Source organism: Protobothrops mucrosquamatus, unplaced genomic scaffold (genome assembly GCF_001527695.2).
Source record: "Protobothrops mucrosquamatus isolate PMUCROS unplaced genomic scaffold, P.Mucros_1.0 scaffold1080, whole genome shotgun sequence".
In the NCBI taxonomy this organism is placed as follows: Eukaryota; Metazoa; Chordata; class Lepidosauria; order Squamata; family Viperidae; genus Protobothrops; species Protobothrops mucrosquamatus.
The window spans coordinates 81,742-88,724 of record NW_015387308.1 but is presented as its reverse complement, the minus strand read 5'-3'; the positions used below and the strand labels follow the sequence as shown (position 1 = coordinate 88,724).

At 40.6% G+C, this 6,983-nt stretch overlaps 1 protein-coding gene across 5 annotated transcripts in view; it reads left to right on the top strand.

Moving 5' to 3' along the window:
• The first annotated feature begins 3,016 nt into the window (after window positions 1–3,016).
• Window positions 3,017–6,983, top strand: part of PSEN2 (presenilin 2) — a 21,876-nt gene continuing 17,909 nt past the window's right edge. For 4 of the 5 annotated variants that reach the window (XM_015820177.1, XM_015820176.1, XM_015820175.1 and 1 more), the window contains exon 1: window positions 3,017–3,195. The gene's annotated coding sequence lies outside the window, so the exon portion shown is untranslated. Of the gene's footprint in view, window positions 3,196–4,578; window positions 4,679–6,983 lie in introns of those variants that run through there. The other variant, XM_015820174.2, reaches the window with a different exon arrangement.

Below are 6,983 nucleotides of genomic sequence, written 5' to 3'. Positions count from 1 at the left end.
TTCTTTAAAGATCATAAGAAGTGCAGGAATCATTTAAGTAAAATCAGTGTGGGTTAATTTCTTCAAATATGCTACTAAAAAGCAAGAGCAGAACTGGCTGGTTTACTCTCATTTAACACCATTCTACATGGAAAACATCAATGGAATCTACCAGATCCCCCAAAGTCTCAAGGTTAAATTTGGATGATCTTGTTTTTTTTAAAGCCACCTAGGCCACCAATAATGTCTGTAAGCACTTCCTGTGAATCATTTTTGAAGTGTACACAGTATAGTACTTGGATTGGGGGGAAGACACCGAAGGAAAAAGTGAACAGAAATAAACTGCACAGATGCAGTCACCAGGAATGAAGATCCAGTAAAGCAGGAGTCTTCAAACTTGGCCCTTTTATGACTTGTGGACTTCAACTCCCAGAATTCCTCACCATCGTGCCTGGCTGAGGAATTCTGGGAGTTGAAGTCCACAAGTCATAAAAGGACCAAGTTTGAAGACCCCTGCAGTAAAGAGTTTTATTTTTCCCATAGACATGGCAAACAAAGGCCATGTCTAACTAAAGTATTATTTCAAAACTTGCTGCACTGTTCAAATGGGAAGGAGACAATTGAATGAGGAGGTGCTTGCAGAGGTGCCTATGAATGGAGGGAGGCCACCAGCTTTCATTCAGTTCCCATTATGGTCCCTTAACAGGAGCTAGGAAGGACATGGAACATTTTTGTCTTCTATGTGTTTGTGGTCTCCAAGTCCAGCAGCTCCACCCAGCATGGCCAACAATCAGGGATGACAGCATGTATACCGATAGTAAATCAGGAAGATCACACATTCTTTATTCTCTGATCCAGAATTTATATAGTTTGAAATGCTGAGACTGGGATTCAGCTAACAACAGTAAATCAGAACATTAGTGCTCAATGAACATTCAGAATGCAAATATTTTTATTGAAAAATGCCATCAATGTTTCTTCTACTAGATCTGCTTCTATAATAAGAAACCTTGAGATTTGTTGTATAAGGCTGCAATCTTGTTCAAATACTTAGTTATAAGCCCCATTAAAGTCATAGGACTTGCTTCTGAATAAACACTGATGAAATTGCATAACATCTCAGTTTGTCCAGTGAAATGAATGAGCCTACTGTATAAGACTATAGTCCTTCACACAATTATCTGTGAGTAAGCCCCACAGCAGACCTATTTCTGAGTAGGCATTGTGGAATTTCTGCTATTATAATTCTATTTACAAAAAAGTCAATGCCATTCAGTTGAATGGGATTTCTGAGGTAACATCTGAATAAAACAGGCTTTGCAAATGCCTAGCTTTGGATCATTTCCAGAAAGCTAATATTTATTGCATAAATTGGTATCACATGTTTGAGTATTGCACACAGTTGTTTTTAAAACTGGGAGTGACTGTCTGCAGAGATGCAACAGGGAAGGTCAAAATAGAAGATGGCCATGATTAATTAAGACTGACAGTGACAGGTATAAAGAACATAAATCTGACAGTTCTTGCATTAGAAATATTTGGGGACTCATCGCTTATAACTCCAGAAAATAAGTCAGCATTCTGATTGCTATGTGGATGAGCCAGATGATATGTAAGTAACTTGGTTAATGGAGGTACAGTACTCTCTTTGGGGAGATGGGTATGCAGGCTGTCTCTGCATACAGAGCTNCCAGGGAGCGTTTCCACAGACGAAGAACACGCTTGAATCACGTCGGGGTCACCAGTTGTGGCGATCGCTGGGGATCCCACTTGTCCCTTTTCTCCGGGATGAGGTGATGTACGTTGGATGAGACCAACGGACCTCGCTTTAGGTTAGGAAACACACGGACAACATGTTTCTTCAGGTGAGATGGCAGGCGAGAGCGAGAGCCCCCCCCAAAAGCCTTTGTGCCTCTCTTTTTATTGGTCTATAAACGTCATTAGGGGATGTACAAAAGCAGGAGGGGGAAAGGGTCTTCATTACCATATATGGAGCGAGAAACAAGAAACCAGGAGACCCTAAATCATTCTTTAGCTTACGTATCAGAAACTTAGGGTCTTCAAGGCAGGCTTTTCTAGGAAATGAGACTTAAGTCAAGAAACGAAACCTAAGGCAGGCTTTGCAGGAGAAATGAAACTTAACAGAGGGGATGGGCTCATTGTATGGACAAGGAACAAAACCTACAGGCATTTCATAGGAAACGAAACTTATGTTAGAGATGAAACTTATAGCAGTGGAAAAGTACCCAGGGATATTGCAACATTTTTTTTCTGAAAAAAAATTTACACAGCTGAAAACATATTTTGGGGCAGATAAGGAATTGAAATAAAAAATCAATTTTATCATCAGTTAAAAACTTTTGCTATAACTGAGTATATTTAGTGTGTAAAAGTAGAAATGTTTGCTAACCTTTTTCAACAATCTCATTATTTTCAGGGTTTATGATTTGGCTAAAATATAATAAATATTGATGTATGTAGAATCACAATCACACAAGCTGGATAACTATGTAACTTTTTTGATTTTGGTACTGTTAATAAACATAACTCTTCCAAATAAGATAACATCACAAGAAACCGTATACTGATAATTTCCTTATTTTCCTTTCAGTAGTCAGCTCAGCCATACAATATTTCATATATTAGTTTCTACATATTTGCATACTACATTAGTCATATTTAAGAGTACCCTAGTGAGTTTCTCTAACTAAGCAAATATGGCTGAGCATATTTATGCCTGAATATATCACACAAAATCTCAAAATTACCCATGTAATAACAAGCTATTGTTTAAGAAGAGCAAGGAGAACATCGCAATTCTTCCAGCAAAAATAAATTAATATGATTTTCCTCAATCGCAGCTCGTATAGTAAAGCCCGCAAGCCACTGATCCGCCCGGCTTGGTTTAATCCCGGTCTCTCCTGCTTTTGCTTAACAGCGCTCATTCTCCATTGGCAAATTGCTCCTCCAGCCGTTCTTCTTCATTGGAGGAGGAATTGCTTAAAGGCGGCGTTTTCGTGAGTGACAGCCGGCTGGAGCAATAATACGCCGCGCTAATCAAAACTCACCCTTCCGAAATAGGTCGTGCTGCAACTAATGAAGGGCGTCAAGTTGCCGTGCTTTCCGTAGAGAGGAGTTGGTAAACAAGCCCCGATAATCAGGGTTTGGCATCCCTGTGGAATCGCCCCTGGGCAGCGAGCAGTGTGGAGCACGCAGGTGAGAGATCCTCAGGAGCAGCTGTCGGCGCGCGCTCCGTTAAAAAACAGCCCGTCCTCTTTCGTTTGCATCTACTTCCTGGGCCGGCTTCTGGGAGACCTTGACTCGGGACGTTTTGCATTTCGGCATCTTTCCTGAATCAGTGCAAAGTTGCCGCCTCTAGGGCGCATGCAGTGCAATCCCGGTAGAAAAGGGTCTTCATTCAAGAAGATAGGGGGAGCTTTCGGTGTGAAAAATGGCTCTTCCTGTGAGCATCCTTAATGGGGCCTGCCTTAGGAAGTAGATAAGATTAAGGCTGCAGCCCTCGGAAGTGGCAGTAGTTGAAGTCTGGGACTGGAAGCAATTCTCACTGTTATTCTCACTGTTAGGAAGGAGAAACTTCCTAACAATGAGAACAATTAACCAGTGGAACAGCTTGCCTTTGGGAGTTGTGGGTGTGGCATCACTGGAGGTTTTTAAGAAGAGACTGGACAGCCACTTGTCTGAAATGGTATAGGGCAGGGGTCTGCAACCTTGACAACTTTAAGACTTGTGGACTTCAGCTCTCAGAATTCCTATGCTGGCTGAGGAATTCTGGGAGCTGAAGTCCACAAGTCTTAAAGTTGTCAAGGTTGCAGACCCCTGGTATAGGGTCTCCTGCAACTAACAAGTGACAAGCCCGGGAAATCAGGAAGACCATGACCATATGGAAACACTCCCATGTAGTTGGTCAGTTGAGCTATTGTAAAACATAAGTCCAGTGCTCTCTCAGAAGAGTACTAAACCCATGTTTAAAACAGCCTGATTACTTAACAGCTGACAGGCACCAAGGTATGTACACCATGCAGCCTCATTCCCTTGCCTAGTCAAACATAACAGCTTACAGGTCCAAAAGAGGAAGCAGTGGCAGAGGGGAATACAACTCTTTACCCACCAAATAAACAAAGCTTTGAAGTAACCCATCCACTTTTGTATTTTGCCTACTTTTCCAGCCTGGGAATCAACTGTCTGGAGCTTCTCAAAGCTTTAAGGAAGGTTTGAAGATGCCTGAACAGGTCTAGCCAAACTCTGCTTCTTCTACAGTTCCATTCATGATTAAGGAGAATCATTGGTAGATATTTTCCTGCCAGTTGGTGACATTTATCGAGGGGAGAGGAAAGCAAAATCAGGGAATCCACCATTTCCTTAATATGCCCTGCACACAATAAACAAGGGCATCATCATTAGGTGGGACAGTTCCTTTAGCACACGGGTGTCAAACTTGCCACGTTACATGATGTGTCACAACGTATCGCGACTCCTTTTGCATTGCCGGCAATGGTTGGGCGTGGCTTCGGTATGATGAAACTGGCCCGCGGGCCGGCAGTTTAACACCCCTGCTTTAGCAGGATACAGATTGACAGTGGAAACAGCAGGTTTTATGCTGGTATTGTTTTCTGATGGCTGAAGGATTGGTGAATGGCTCTTTAACAGAATCATGAGAAGGAGCTTTTTCAGGCTACAGGTCAGTGTAATAGAGTTCCTCAACCTTTGGGGATTAGTGGCAACATTTGGAATTTTGAAACGTGTTTTGGATATATTAACAAAAGACTACTGGAATGAGCCTGAATTCACAAAATGGCTGCCATATGTGAAATAAGCTAACAAATACCAATCAGAATGTTATCTGCTACCTTCTCTACTTACTTTTCTGAAGGATGCTTCTTACAGTTATGCTGTTTCTGAATAGGTGGGTAAATTTTCAAACAGCATTGGGAAACAATTTTTCTATAATCTAAGAAAGGTGTGAAGTCATATTTGTGACTCAAGGCATTTTGGATAGTAATGATAATACTGAAATTTGCCACAGGTTAGTTTTTAATCAGATTTGTTTGTTGGAAAAGTACAAAATTAAGTGGGACAAGGAATCTGGCAGGCACATTGACTGCAAGCCACACAGGTACTTGAATTGTATTCACTAAATGTGGCGTAAGCCTTGTTGAAAGTAATAATATTTACTTTCAAATACTCATCTTTGGGTGTTGATATTAGGCTTTATCTTTCCACTTAAAATAAACATGAATTAAAGATTTGCAGTCTTAACATTTATTAGTTTTGCTTTTTAAAAAAAAAATCTTTCAAGCTTGACATTGTTCTTGGCTCAGACAAGGCCACCTGTATATTGGAATTTAAAGCTAATGGAAAATATTTCTACAGAGAAAGGATGTGGTTTATCTTTGCAAGCAGAGAAGTTCTATTGTGTTTTTAAATAGATAAACTAGATCTGCTCAGATCTGCTCACTCTAAATGTTTTTTTTAAAAAAAATCATGTAATATTTTATTCTTATCAGACCAGTATATTTTCAGTAGTAATTTGGCTTCTGGCAATACCCACTAATACTTTTTTTCTACTTGATTTAAACCAGGGATGAATATAACTCAAACTTTACTATTGTGTTACTTTTATTAGAATTCCAAGAGTTGCTAACAAGAACCAGGTGAAAAAGCAAAAATGTAGGTGGAACTAGGTATCTGCTGTATCTTATGAACAATTCTTCAATTCAAACCTGGATCTAGGCTATATTTTCTTTTTTTCCCCAATAAAAAAGGTATTGTTTTTTATTTTTATTCTTTTTTTAAATGTACACCTCCCAGAGCCTTTTGGAACCAGTCAATACCTAAGTAAAGTAATTGTTGATTGCATATTCAGCCAGATATTTAGACTGGATGTTGCATTTTTAACCTCCTTTTGAATTCTTCCTGAAGACCTGGGATAAGCAAATGTTGTTTGATGGTGTTAGAATTATATGGTTGGAAGGTACCTTGGAGATTGTCTAGTCTAGTTTCTTGCTCAAGGCAGGAATCTTCATACCAGCTTGGACAAATAATTGTACAAACGTTTTTTTGAAACCTCCAGCAATGGAACACCCACAACTCTGGGAAGCAAGCTGTTCCACTGCTTAATAGTTTTTGCTGCCAGGAAATTCCAGATTGGATCTCCCACTGACAAGCTTCCACCCATTGTTTCTTGTCCTACTCTCAAGTGCTATAGACAATAAGTCAGTGCTCTCTTCCCTGTGCAGCCTTTCAAGTATTGGAAGACTGCTATCATGCACAAGTCTTCTCTTCATGAAGCTAAACATACCTAGTTCCTTCATGGGTTTTAGCTTCAGATTTCTTATCATCTTTGTTGCTCTTCTCTGTAATCTTTATAGGACATCAGCATATTTTTTTGTGTTGTGACCAGAACTGGACACAGTATTCCAGATAAGGCCTCCCCAGTCTGGTCTAGAGTGGTACTGTACTTCTCTTGATCTTGATACTAACCTCCGTTCATGCAGCCCAGGACTGAGTTGGCTACTGACTCATCCTTAAGCAGTGGTCCACCAGGACACTTTGAATGCTCTCATAGGTACTACTGTTGAGCCTATCCTGTATCTGTATACCTGATTTTTTTCTATCTAAGTGCAGGACCTTTCTTTTTTTGCCACTGAACTGCATCTTGTTGGATAGGGCCCCAGCCTCAAGTCTGTCAAGATCTTTCTGACTCTTGACTCTATCTTCCAAAATGTTAGCAATTTCCCCTGACTTTGTGTCATCCCTTTAGGTTTTTTATGAAAATGTGTTATTGTCTCTCCGCTTCTGTTCAATATTTATGTGAAGCCGCTGGGGGAGATCATTCGTGGCTTTGGGGTGGATTTCCATCAGTACGCTGATGATACTCAGTTGTACATATCCACCCCGGGCCACCCCAATGATGCCCTTGACGTGATGACCCGATGTCTGGAGGCCGTGAGGGTCTGGATGGGGAGGAACAGACTCAGGCTCAA